The sequence below is a fragment of the Alosa sapidissima genome, chromosome 3 (assembly GCF_018492685.1).
Source record: "Alosa sapidissima isolate fAloSap1 chromosome 3, fAloSap1.pri, whole genome shotgun sequence".
NCBI lineage: Eukaryota > Metazoa > Chordata > Actinopteri > Clupeiformes > Clupeidae > Alosa > Alosa sapidissima.
This window is the reverse complement of record NC_055959.1, coordinates 25,008,665-25,022,856: the sequence shown is the minus strand read 5'-3', so window position 1 is coordinate 25,022,856 and position 14,192 is coordinate 25,008,665. Positions and strand designations below refer to the sequence as shown.

The window sequence follows — 14,192 nt, the reverse complement described above, 5'->3', positions numbered from 1 at the left end:
ACCCAACCAACTCTTTTTGGGAGGGGAGAACTCCCTCACGTAGGCTACAACCCATGCAGAGGCATTGCATTTGTGCCATGCACAGAATGCGGAACATGTACTACTTTAAGAAAAGATATACTAACGTGACAAATGTCAATATTTTTTTCCTCGACAGGCCCAAACGTTAAGCGGCCCATCGGGAATTCTCCCGATTACCCACCCCGGGCCTAATTCAGTCTTACTCTTCTTGGACTGAAGACAAGTCCTGCGGTGCTAAATAGCCTTTAACAGGCCGCTGACGCAGGTAGCGGAGTGTTCAGCTTCACAGAAAGCTGCCAATGTACAGAAACATTTCTTGCAAATACGGCCACGGGTGTATGACGTTATCTTCACCGCTACCCTGTTCACCGAGTTCACCACTATCGTCGGAGTGGTCGTCTATGATAATGGGAGGTCCTCCAGTAGGTGCTTGTGCTTCCATGGCGGTTTCAGTTGTACGTCCTCCTCCTTTAGCAACAAACAAGCGCTGAAATAGAGCGCGCAGCGTGCGGAGCGTAATGTAATCTAGGAGCTGTGATTCGCCAAACCTCCCTTATTGCAGTCGCACACATTTCTTCTAATTTTATGTTTTAGTAACGAGTAACGAAGATGCTTAGTGGAAATATAATGGAGTAAAAGTATAAATTTTATCTAGGAAATGTAGTGGAGTAAAAGTGAAAGTTGACATAAATTTAAATAGCGAAGTAAAGTACAGATACGTGAAATTTCTACTTAAGTACAGTAACTAAGTATTTGTACTCCGTTACATTACAACACTGCCTACAAGGACTGTAGTTTACCGCAGAGAACGTCTAATAAGGGTAGGACGATGTTCACATGAAATGTAATTCCCATTTCTTCTTGAAGCCGAAATAAATCTGAGAATGTTTATCGGACATGCTTGGTTTTTACTGCAGGTACGTTAATCTTATAGCCTAATATCAATAAGGACCTAGGTACAATAATGTTACCGTTAGCGTTGGTTGAGTGATGGAGGCCAATTTGATTGAATTGCATTTGTAGAAAACTATAAATGCGGTTATACCAAGCAAATTGATAGCAGCACTGTAATTGTATTTTTCGACTGTCATTTGTTGCATTTAAGTGCGTGCAGGGTGTGAGAGGGGAATCGATGTGCTTTGATTCCAGCTTGGTAGTTGTAGTCTGTGAGATTAAAAAGCACGTGTGTGTGAAGTATCCAAACAATGACACCTTCATTTCATTATGGCTGCTTTAGCAACACACCTTAAGCTACTGTGTAGTGGGTCCCATTTAGAAGTGGCTACTTCATTCACGCTTTCCTTGACTCATGGAGCTGCGTGAATTTTATTACAACTTTTCGCCACGATATGGCAGTTTAAGTCCGCTTGATACTGTAAGGCGTAAGCCATTGGTTTCCAAAGGAGATTTTATTTGTGTCGCCAGCATATAGCCTATTGACAATTTATGTTGTAAATAGGCCTACCTTATAGGCCTACCTGTAGCTTAGGGAATCTAACAGCTTTCTATTAGTATCTAGTTTGTTAGTTACAGTTTTGTCATAACTCCCTGATGCATTTTTGCATTTAGAATAGCCAGAGCGTGGATATCTCAATTGGAAAATTAAACAATATCGGGTGCCTATGGACTAGGCTGGGTGAACCCAGCCTGATCTGCCTGCTATTTATTTTTTGATTTCTTAAAAGATTGAGCTTGGTCTGGTGAAAGCCAGACTAGCCATGGACCTCAGTTACACAATGCAAGGGAACATGAATCAGCCTATATTTGCTAGGGGTGGGCATATCGATCCAAATATCGATAGTATCGATACCAACATTGGTATTGGTATCGGATCGATACCAGCGTGATGGGATCGATACTTTAATTTCAGTTCACTTCCAATATCACTCAATTTGTTCAAAATGCATTGTTCCTGTTTCACCAAGGGCTAGCCTACAGTCAAGCAAACACCATTCCTTCACATGCCCGCTTTGCAATGTTTCGTTGCTGAAATGTTTGTAAATTATTAACAGTGGAAATCATTAGCATATTCATGTTTTATTCACGTCATAAATCATAACACACTGTTCGGCCCCTGCATAAAAGTACATAAACTGCTTTTAGTTACAAATATCAGTATTGGTATCGGTATCTGGCCCTATATTTAATTGGTATTGGATCGAAACCAAATTTTACAGTATCGCACACCACTAATATTTGCACGAACAATAACGGACAACAGTTCTTCAACTTTGGCCCGCTAAAATGTGTATGAACAGTCTAGCGCATTTAATCAAGGCCCATTTGGACATGTCAGTTATTTGCACCACTGGTTAGATGTAAAACAGCATTTCGTTTCAGACTACTGTTACTTAATTTGTGCATTGACAATAAAGTATCACATGAACTAAAGATGACTAAAATCTTATGTAGAAGAAGAAACATTCACAAAAAATCCATCCATCCAAAAATTACCTTTGTTTTTAATAGCTGTTGAAAACGGCATGGAACTGACAGAGATGTTTTTGTTTATTAATAAATAAATAAGTACAAATATAACATTATACTGATACCTTTTGCTTTTCCCAAATACAATGTAGCCTACAGGTGTAAGTGACCTTTCATCAATCCAGTTGCAATGGATGAACTGTGATGAACTGCCCTACTTGTGATTGTTTCGAGATTTTAAAGGTTTTATAACAATGCTACAACTTCTTTGGCTATTCTACAATCTATTCACCTTTTCAGTAGGCTACTTTCTGTGCAGCCGCACACACACACACAGGCATGCCTAACAAGCATACACAAAAGTTTCAAGAGTGGGGGGTGGAGTAAAAGATGGAGACAAATTGATTAGTTTGATTTATTTTCGCGGAACGGATGTACTGTACAGGACTGAGCGGCGGTCATATTTTGTACCGCTATGCGGTACATCTAGTTTATCTAAGTCTTCTTCTGCAGTAAATACTGTAGGTAGCACACTTGAGAACAACATTCCCAAAGTGCATGATTTATTTATTTGTCTGTTCAGATGTATGCAGCGTAGTCATATTTGGTAGAAGCGCTTTTGTCTTTGTGTGACATTTTTTGGAGATCAGGAGTAGAAATCCGTGTGGCAAGCCAACAAACGGGATGTGCACGGTCTGTCTGGAAATGTGTTCTGAGTCACTGTGTCAGGTCAGGTCACATCATGAATGATACATTTTGCTGAGTCAGACCAGTTGCCTCAAGATGAAGGAAAATATAGGAATGAATACACAGGGAGACAGCACTGACCCCCCCCCCCCCCTCTTTCTTTTTCTCAGAGCTGCTTCTCACATTTAGTGACCCCTGTAATCTAGGCTTAGGAAGTGCCTTATCCTTTGGCAATGCAGTGCAGATTGCATTAAGTAAAGGAACACTTTCTGAAAGGAAGGATAAATATATCTGTATTTAAAAAGACATGCAGACAATTTCCTAAATCTCATCTTGACCCAAATAGCATTTATATTTAGACTGAACCCTGAGCATTATGTCCGTGTAATATAAAATGTAGTCAACTACAACTACCACTACTGTATCTGCAGGAACCATCTAACATCATGCAGATACACAAAAAAACACCCAAAACAGCATTAGCAAAGAACACCATGACAACTAACGTTAAAGCTGTCACTGCTTCTCCATGACAGCCGATCAGTATTGTTACACTATTATGATTAGTCTTATATTAAAAGCCCTCTACCTGCTCCACCTCATCATCTGAAATTCCCCCATGACCTGGTGCTCAGTGTTGTTGAACACTCAAACCTCTAAGACGTGAGAAGACCCCTCTGCCCTGGTGCATAAATAGCTCTACAGCACAACAGCACCATTTTCATATAGAGAGGAGGGTGCCCCACCTCCTTAGCCCTTAAAAAGCTTTTTTATGTTAACTTCCTGGTAAGTGGTCATAAAATGGGCAAACAATATCTTTGCATAGACAGCCGATGATGTTGTTTTTTTATTACCTATTTATTAATAAATATCAGCTGTCAGTGTCATTTGTAGACATATAAATACAAGAGTTGAGCAGTGGTTCACAAAGTGGTGCTTGTGAATTTGGTTAGAACTAATTATGTAGTCATGAGGATTGTGCTTATTAGTGATTTGACAGGGAGGGTTTTAGTTCTCTGCAAGCTATACAGAGAAAGCATGTTTGTCTGTCATGTGGAACCTCATACTAATGGCCTCCTGCCCTCCCACTCACAAGCCTGGGAGACAATATCAGAACTGTTAGCAAAACGATGAATGCTACTGTATTTATGTAACTGATTAATGTTGATACTGTTTACAACCCGTAAGAGATTTTTGTCTAGTTTATTTTGTCTGTGTTTGCGTGTGTGTGTGTGTCTGTGTGTGTGTGTGTGTGTGTGTATAGCACATTTTCCATGATTAGAACTGATGACTGTTTATGCATTTAGCACACTGATGTTTATTTCCTCAAGGATACCTCAATTTCAGTCTTTTTCATATTTGCCCAGTGTGCTTTTGAGGATCCCTTTTAACCTGACACATTAATAAAGAGTATACTAAGAAACCGTCCCTCTGGTAGATTTTATTGCTCTCGAGTGACAAGATGTTTCCCCTCTTTTCTGCCTCTAAATATAGTTCTATAAGAGCGTGGTTCGGTGTGGAATGAAACAGAACAGAAAGACCAGGACTGGCCCCAAGAGAGAAGCAGTCCCTCATTCTGTCAATATTTGTTACATATTCAGGAAATGGCAAGGCAACAGTAGCTTCGGAGTCTCTACCCTCTTCTCCTTGCCAAATAATGAAGCAATCAAGATTTGTTTTCGGTGTTTGCTCATATTTTTCGATTCCCCTTGAGATTCTCTCTTGTCTCCCCTAACCACACAAGGCAGATGGGAGGGGGAGCATGTGTATCCATCAGATGATTGGTGAATGGCATGATGTGCATAATGGCTATTTTGCTGGGTTGCGTGTGTAAATGACCCGATGGCAACGAGACTGATGAGAGTTTGGCCTCTGCAAGAAGAAGATAAGTCTCGTTCAGCTGCTTGACGCAGACACACACACACACACCCACACACACACACACACACACACACACACACACACACATACATACACACACACACACACATCCATGCACACACACAGACATACCACTCCTGCAATGGGCAGATCTCCATTAGATGGTTGTCATAATCTTGTCTGAGTGGTAATGCCAGACTTTTTTGATGTGCAATATCCCATTATTTCTGCAGGCTGATAGGAACTTAATTGGAAACATAATGGTTCTGCCGCACATCAGACAAGCCTAATTAAGACTGGGCTGTAATATGCAAGGAATAATCTCCCTTTTAGTTCGTGCTAACGTAATATGGATGGCTCTTAGCCCCCATCCCTTCCACCACATCTCTACTCTAGTAGTGGCCCCTCCCCTCCTCCTTTAACCCTCACCAATCTCTGTCATACACTCTGAGAGCTCTCTTTTAGTGATCTCAATGGATTGTTTGAAGTGTGAGACGTAAGTGTGTTTTGGGTGTGTCTAAATCCACATTTACTTACATATTTTGACAGCAGTACAAGTGGTCTCTGCGCCAGGTGTTCAAAATGGTTGTTCTTCAGTTTCTTAATTAATCATAGGTGTGTTTTGTGAAAAACATGCAATAAACCAATGAGAGTGCCATCTCCCATTATGTTTAAGGGCCCTATTTTGATGATCTAGAACATGTGGTCTAAAGCTTATGGTTTAAGTTCATTTAGGGGTGCGTCAAAGTCCACTTTTACTAGTTTGACTGCAGAATAAATGATCACACGGTAGGTGCAAGGTTCAAAATGGTTGTACTTACGTTTCTTATTTAAGCATGGGTGTGTTTTGGGTGTAACATCCAATAAACTATAAAGAGTACCTTCTCCCATTCCCTTCAAAAGCCAGGAGCACTTTCACCATGGTACATTGCTATTGTAATGACGAGTGAATGCATCTCTGCAGAAGGAATGCTGTCATGTGCAACCATCTATGCAACAGAAGGATTCCAACAAAGCTTGCTTTGCAGAAATAGGTGTGTGTATGTGTGTGTGTGTGTGTGTGTGTGTGTGCGCACACGTTCTGCAGTTGCCTGGACATATTGAGCAACAATAGTCTTATATTTTGTTATTTGGGTCATTGACAAATAAGGCTTTTAAAAACTTGTTTTCAAAATAATCTTTAAAAATTTAAAGAATGTTGGAAGACTGTGTTTAAACAAGGTGTTAATGGCTGTGCAGCATTTACAGGGGTTTTAATACATTTTAGACTGTATTTGCAATTTCACCACCCAAACAATATCAGGTCGCGCAACCAAAAGTTTCTTAAAAAAGCCCTGTAACCAACCCACCAACGTAATAAACCACCAACATAATAAAAATCTGCACAAAATAAGCATGTTTTAAACGTAATAATCCTGCCAATGTAATAATTTCCCACTGACGTAATAACTGTTGCCTAATGCCAACGTAATAACCTAATTTCCCACCAACGCAATAATTATTACATTTGTTCATTAAAAGTTATTACATTGGTGGGAAGGTTAAAAGATTATTACATTAACTTCCCACCAATGTAATAAATCACTGATTTAGTGATATTAGTGTATATCTGTTTTATCAGTTGTAAGGGTATAGTTGTCAATAATTGTCACCATCTAAACCATCTCATAACTATAAAACTTTTTAGCGCCACCCCCCCCCCCCCCCCCCCCCCCCTTTACTTATACCTCTACTTATTATTCATCACCTTTACTAGGAGCCAAGCAAAGCTACATGGACACCTCTTTTGTTATTATTTCACTTAAATAAATGCCATAATTGTAGTCTGTGGCAGCCCTAGAACCTTATAGTAAATGATTTTTAAATGTAATATATTTATAGGGACAGGTCCCAGATTCCCATATTTATTTATAGGGACAGGTCCCAGGGTGAAGGGAATGGGGGGGTTGGCTATGGCCTCCGGATTTCTTTTTGTGAGGGCCACCAAGTACCTGTCGTTATACAATGTCCATGTCTAAAGGCCAAGTTACAGGAACATAAAAAATAATACATTTTGACCTCATGCTACGTTGTGATTGTTAGAAGATGGAACGCTGTGATGGTTGGAGAATGTGGGAGTCAGCAAAAGTGCTTTGAATTGCAGGCATTGAAAAGAAGTTGCTGCAGTGGTCTTAGACTTGTATTATTATGACCGCCGCACTAACAAAGTGGCGGTCATATAGGTTTAGTCAGAGTTTTTTTTTTTCTTCCGGATTTTTTTTTTTTCAATGAATTTCTGTCAACGATTTCCGGGACACTATGATCCGTCGCCCACCCGCGTCACCGGGCCCCCCAAGGTAGGCCGGACACAGTTTTCTGTGAATATCTCAACAACCGTAGGGCCTAGGATGACCAACATTTTAGCGTATATTGGTTTCAAGGGGCCATGTCAACCCATCCCATATCGTTCAATCCTCGTTTGAGCGCCACCTAGTTAAAAATGAAAAAGCAAAAGCGAGGCGTTTTAATCACAGGTATCTTTGGCTAACATCAGCTACACACGCACATACACACACATGCACATACATGCGCACACACACACACACACACACACACACACACACACACACACGCATACACACACATGTGACAAATAAATCCCTGTTAATCATTACAAACACTGTGTAATGTTCTATAATGTCTATCACATGAGGTAGGCTATTTCATTCATTTGTCGTTTGTGTCATTCCACTACAATAGCGATCAATAGGCTACTCATGTAAAGAAGCAATGAACAAATCAAAGAAAAACGTATAAGTTTCTAAAGTCATCTAATAAGTTTTTTATCAGTTAGGCCTTGCCTCTGTTATGGTTTGCTGGGACAGTCAGACGCAAACACAAGGCAAGGCAAGGCAAGGCAAGGCACATCAAACTCGGAATACTCAGGAATTTTTACTTGGAAAATAACCAAAACTGCATGAACAACATGACCAGCAACATTAAAGACCAACAAAGACTAAGACAGAGGGCTTAAAACACAGGGGCATGCTCTTCTATTATGCTTAATTTATTATCTTTATGCAAATTATGGAATGTGAACTAGTGAAACATAAGTTAGAAGGGTAGAAACTGTGCAGCTTTACTGGTTGGCCTCCAGTAAGAGAAGGTAGAAACACTATGGGTGCATTCACAACTGTGTAGCCTGGCCCCCAGTAAAAAAGTGATGAAAATAACCAAAGGTAGAAAAACAATTATTGCCTATGCAGTAATCTTCTTGGCCCCCACTAAAGGTTTTAACCTTTAAACACTGTTCATTGCTACCCAACTTAATTTACTGTTCGTACAGTTTTAATTGCTCTTATTTGTAGGAGTGCATGTATGGAGATGTCTTAAGGGGCTATCACATTGTACACGGTATGCGCTGCACTCACCGCTAGGTTGCTCTTGGTTGAGGTAACGTCCCAAAGATTTGTGTTGTGCTTGCCGCTGGGTTCAGCGCAAAATACCAATGACTTACAGCGTGCCGCGGTACAACCTGAACTTTGACCGCGGCACGCGCAAGGGCGGCAAAGTGGCAAAACTTTAACATAAATTAAAAATGTACACTATAAAAATAGCAATGATAATATTTTTTATGTATATATTTTTAATATTTGTTGCCTCAATGGATGTTGGTATGGTAGTCAAGGCAACATACTCAACCATAGCACTGGCATTTTGTAAAACTTCATGAAGCACACTCACACACTTTCCAGGGTTCCCGCGGATCCTTAAAAAGTCTTAAAAAGTATTAAATACAACTTTCGGTTTTTAAGGCCTAAAAAAGTCTTAAATTGACTGGAATGTCTTGAATTTTCGAAAAGGAGGTATTAAATTTGTGTATGGGACTGCCAGCGAGTGCGGGAGAGCGAGTGAAATGTCTCCATCCGGTTTCGTGTAATTGTGGCTCTAAGGCTACTGAAGGAAGTGTAGTGGTTGCAGAGTGAAGGTGTTTTTCACAGGTGTCGTTAAAGGTGTGAAAATGGTAAAAATATGTAAAAATATGCCTTACGTTTCGTGTTGTAGCCGAGGGCTGAGAGATAGCCTACGTAGGCCTATGCAAGCGATAGAGCCTGAGAAGGAGCTGGTAAGCCAGTTAGCGATAGGGTGGCCTACGTTCGGATTTGGGCCGGACAGTTTAAAACCCCTGTCCAGTGCAGCCTCAAGCCGGACGCTCATTTGTCCTCCTTTTTGGAGTTGAAAAGCGCTCGGCTTCTAGAATCTTTGCTCGGACGCAGCATCGTTTTACAAATTATGGACGCGAAGACTGCTGGTCAAATTGTGCGCGGTGCTTCTGTCACTCGTCTGATAATTTGCTGCGCAATTTATGAAGGAACCACAGACCGACAGAGGAAATACAGATTAAGTTGATCTGTTGCATCTCTAGCGTGTTTTGCTGGCCTAGCCTAAGTAAATATATGTCTAAGTTATAATAGGCCTACCTGTAATATCTGTCTGCATCTTGCTTGCCAGCCTTTCCTAGTACTTCGCAAAAGTTGTGAAATATAACCGCATATTTTTTTTTAATGTCGGCGACTGGCTACATAAAAAAACGCATCTGTAAGTGCGTTCATAATATGTGCGTGCTTGAGATGTTAATGGTTTTACAATGTTTCAGTCAAGCTTTAGTTGGTTTAAATACAACTGGTATGCAAAATGTAAAGAAGTGGATTAACTTTGATTTGCTGTGCTGCATATGGGACAATAGATGCCTAGTAAAGTTAGTAGGCTTATTAAAATATTTAAATAGTCTACCTTTGAAAAAAAAATTGAAGGGAGTCCAGTCCAGTACACATGCAAGTAGCCTAGGCTACTACAGACACAGGTGAAGAACAGCCTCAGACAGTAGCACAACCAGATATGTACAGCCAGCTTCAAAAGCAAGCAGCCCAGACCCTAAAATTGGGCATTTATAGCTGTGAAGGTAAACACAATTATTTTTTTTTGCCAAAATATATTTGGTAACGTCTGTAGACATCCAAAATGGGGTGGGTGTTAAAATTAGTAGAAAAAAACTATTGCATAAAACAGTTTTGAGTTGTATCTTTTTTGCCGTGGTATAGTCTTAATTTTTCCATTTAGATGTCTTGAAAAGGTCTTAAAAGTCTTTAAATTTGCACTTGGAAAATGTGCAGATACCCTGACATTCACACAAACAGGTGCCCCTCTTCCATCCTTCCATCCACTGTTAATCACAGACACAGATGCCTCACTAATGCATCGCCTTTTCATGGGGGCCCTCATACAGGGGTCGACCTGACCTAAGGGTCCCTCATACAGCTCTTACTTTGAGCACACTTCCATTAGCATCACAGCAAGCCCTTTCACTTCTGGCATTATGTAGCGACAGGAGAAAGCAGTCACCCCACCTGGCCTCAAACCACAGTACAAAACCTGCACTCTGATTGCATTTTATTTATAGAGTGCTTTATCATGTACTCAAAGCACTGTGACTGAACATTGTAGGATACAATGTAGCAAAATGCCGCTTGTGCTGCGCTTTGCTGAGCGCAGCAACAGACCAGTTTTTGCGTGCGCAAGCCATTGACTACAATGCATTTCATAGCGCATGTCGCGTGTAATGTGACTGGCCCTTTTCATCTCCTTGATGAAAATTATACTCTTTCGCATTCATTTCCTATGGCGGTCATTTTTGACCGTAAACAAAAAAAGTGTGACCAAGTTGAATAAATCACTCAAAATTCAAAGAAATTAGTCACAATAAATTTTATGTGTTCAAATGCCTTTTATGAAGGATATCATAAGGTCTTGAGGCAATTTGATGAAAAATGCCATATTTATGGTACAGGGAATGTGTAAATCAACAACTAAACAACTATACCCTTACATGACAAAAACTGATATAATATTACTAAATCAGTGATTTATTACATTGGTGGGAAGTTAATACAACATAATAACTTCCTGCAAACGTAATAATTATTACGTTGGTGGGAAATTGGGTTATTACGTTGGCAGTAGGGAATTATTACGTTGGTGGGAAATGATTACATTGGCAGGATTATTACATTTAAAACGTGCTGATTTTGAGCAGATTTTTATTACGTTGGTGGTTTATTACGTTGGTGGGAAGTTATTACGTTATTACTTGTTTTTTTTTTTTGGTAAGTATACCTGAGAGTGTCTACAGTCCTTAACACATTATTATTTTGTAGTTGACCTTGGTAATAAAAGTAATCTATGAATACTTTATTGTAGAGGGTGGGTATTTTGGTTTTCCAACATACAACTTTACATTTAAAATGTGAGTAAATACTTTCACAAATTAAAAAGTATATTGTTTAATAGAATAATTAGGTACAACACATGTTTCAACCAGTTCTTCAGTTTAGTTCAGTTCTTCAGGTTTTCTCTGTAGGGACTCGCTACATATATATGCTGTATAGCTATGCTAGGTGAACGATTCACCTATTACAAGTTTGTTTACCATCAAATTGGCTTTGTAAAGGTGAAAATCTTGCATAGTGTAATAATATTTTACCTGGTTGCACCACCTGACTTTTGCTACTAATTTCAAATTATACAGGCATCTTCTTGGACACCTATATAACCTTTTGACTTTGCTATCAAGTTCATCCATTCAATTTTCCAATACAATAAAGAGTTTTATATTAAAATAACATTTTCTTAGTTTTACATTGGTTGACATTCAACATGCATGGCTAGGGACTCATTAGCTAGGTTTCTTGATGTGCAAAAAGTGAAATACTGTGCCTTTTAGACCAGACCGGTGTTGTAATCATTTTCAGTGGCGTCAAAATAGCAATCTAAGATCAGTCCGCACACCTCAGTTTTTTTGGTTGCAACCCAGTTTTCCATTGATTTGCTATTTAGGTAAAGTGCCACACTGGTCACAAACTAGAGAAGGCATGTTGAGTCCTGCCTGGCACCCCGATGCTGCGGGCATAAGATAAGGCCCTAAGACCTGTACATACAACCCCACTTCTGCTCACAGTTGGCAATAACACTCTGCAACTGAACTAATGTTGCATTTACTGGATCCTCTTGGTGTGAACATCTCACGGCCTGGTTTCATGTGTTGTCAGGTCTGTCACAACAGAAGGTGGCAGATGGCCAGTAGTGGGTAGAGATGTGACACCAACCCTGCTTCACATTCCCTTGGGGGAAGAGACTCACAGCATCTCTGAATGCCACCTGAGATGGCCTCAATGAGATAAAGATGGACTGTGTAGAGATTGGTATGTACAGGTGGGTCTTCTTCTCATATCTCATTATTTTTCCACTGTTGCTTTTATATCACAGGTAATGAGAGACTATTGTATGCGTTGCTGAAGTTTTGGAGAATGATAACCAACAAACATGATATTCTATATATTATATGCATAGCTCCAAATGGAGTGACAACTTCATCTAAATTCATTTTGACCTTTGTGCTACATTCACCAGCATCATCCTTAGAGGTCATTACGACTTGGTGTGCAGTGGTCAATGGCTTTCGCTGACCCTAGCCTTCACTAAATGGAGCGAGAAACCAGGCTGTGGCATGCAGGAGATCGAACACAGCAGAGTGATCAATACCCGCGAGACGAAGAAATCACATGATCAATACCTGTTTGATGAGGGGAGAGAAATTACATTCTGTGGAGGAAAAATGAACCACAGAGCAGTGTCTGAAAGTCTCAACAACAACTGGAAGGCAGTCAGTGTTGTGTGGTGCTGTGTATGTGCATGTTCATGCATAAGCTACTTTGTAGACACTGTTATGCACAAACAGCATTGAAGGTGAAAACTGGTGGCCTCTATATGTTATGATGATACAGACTATTGTGATCAATAAAAACCCAAGATGCACAAATATCAAAAAGGTTAGAGGAATGGGACCTTTTAAAGATGCTCTAATATTGTCTTTCCAGACAACAACAGACTCAGCAATGATGTCAGTTCTTTTAAACATCCCCCACAGAGGGTGGAGACATGAGAGAACTCCGTTACTCTGGAGACGTAATGGTGTAGAGGAGGTTTGGGGGGCTTATCAGGCACATACAGTAGATCCAGACTGAATCTTTTATGGAACTTTGAGATCAAGTTGTTCCACATCGCCAGGACAATGTGGAACTTCTCAAAGTTAGTTCTGAGAGTCGGTGCTAACGAGGGATGAGTTGTGTGCGGTGCCCAGGTTGACCTTTCCTGCTTGCTGCTGATGAATGGGTTTCTGTCCTTACTGGGTTTGTGTCATGTTATAAGGTTCCTGGTCTGTGAAATGAAATTGAAGCGAACAAAAAGATAATAAAGTTACTGGTATACATGGCAACTGTTTGTAAAAAAATGAACCATTATGTTTCCGGATGTCAATTATACCTGGTGCTTTCTAGAGCTCTGCATCCACTGCACTCTTCTTTGAAAACTCATATCTCCTGTGCCTTTGTGCTACTTTGTCCTCCCTTCTATTTGTAAACATGACCTTGGTTCCATGCTGTTGTCACAGTTTTATCATTTGTTTTCAGTCCAATATTTAATGACAAAACACTAAGCTTTTTCAGACATTCACAATTTCTTGCTATTGTTAATATTCCGGTGCTCTTTATATACTGGCCAATTTTGACTGCTCAGCTTGGCTGGTCCCCAGAGGGAAATGTACTCATAACATGACTGGCCAAACTCTATTCTCTTCCTGCAGAAAAAAGACCTCCGCCGACCCGTACTCTGACTCATCGGAGACTTCCAGCTTTTATCGCTCCTGCGCTTCAGCATACAGTATGTGTTTGCAGCATGAGGGCCTTCACAAACAAACAGCGTTGTGTATTACGAAGGCAGTGATTTCATGGATTAGGCTCTTCATTCTGTGGCTGGCCTAGATAAAGGGCTGCAACGGGGTACTGGGAGGCGGCTTATACGGGACTCGAGGACGGCCACTCCACTACACTCCGCAGCGTAAACGGCTGTTCTATCTTTGTCAAGGTCTTTATGGTTTCCAGACTGTAGTTGTCCATGCATTCCAGCAGACTTTTTTTCCCCTCCTTTTTTTTTGCTCCTTTTATTTTTGGGCTAGACGTGAATACGGCCAAAAGGAGTCCTGCTGTGGCTGTTGCTGCTGCACCCGCTTGGCACGGCATGCGACTGCTTGTGGGTATACGCCGATGTGCCAGAACAGGGGTCTGCCAGCCAACCATGGCCAT

The 14,192-nt window shown here is 40.5% G+C and overlaps 1 long non-coding RNA gene across 1 annotated transcript in view; it reads left to right on the top strand.

Annotated features, from left to right (window-relative positions):
• LOC121706056 overlaps positions 1-12,163 on the top strand; it is a 33,845-nt gene extending 21,682 nt beyond the window's left edge. Inside the window, exon 3 of the long non-coding RNA XR_006030964.1 lies at positions 12,102-12,163. This is a non-coding gene — a long non-coding RNA (uncharacterized LOC121706056). The remainder of the gene's footprint in view (positions 1-12,101) is intronic.
• Positions 12,164-14,192: the final 2,029 nt, after the last annotated feature.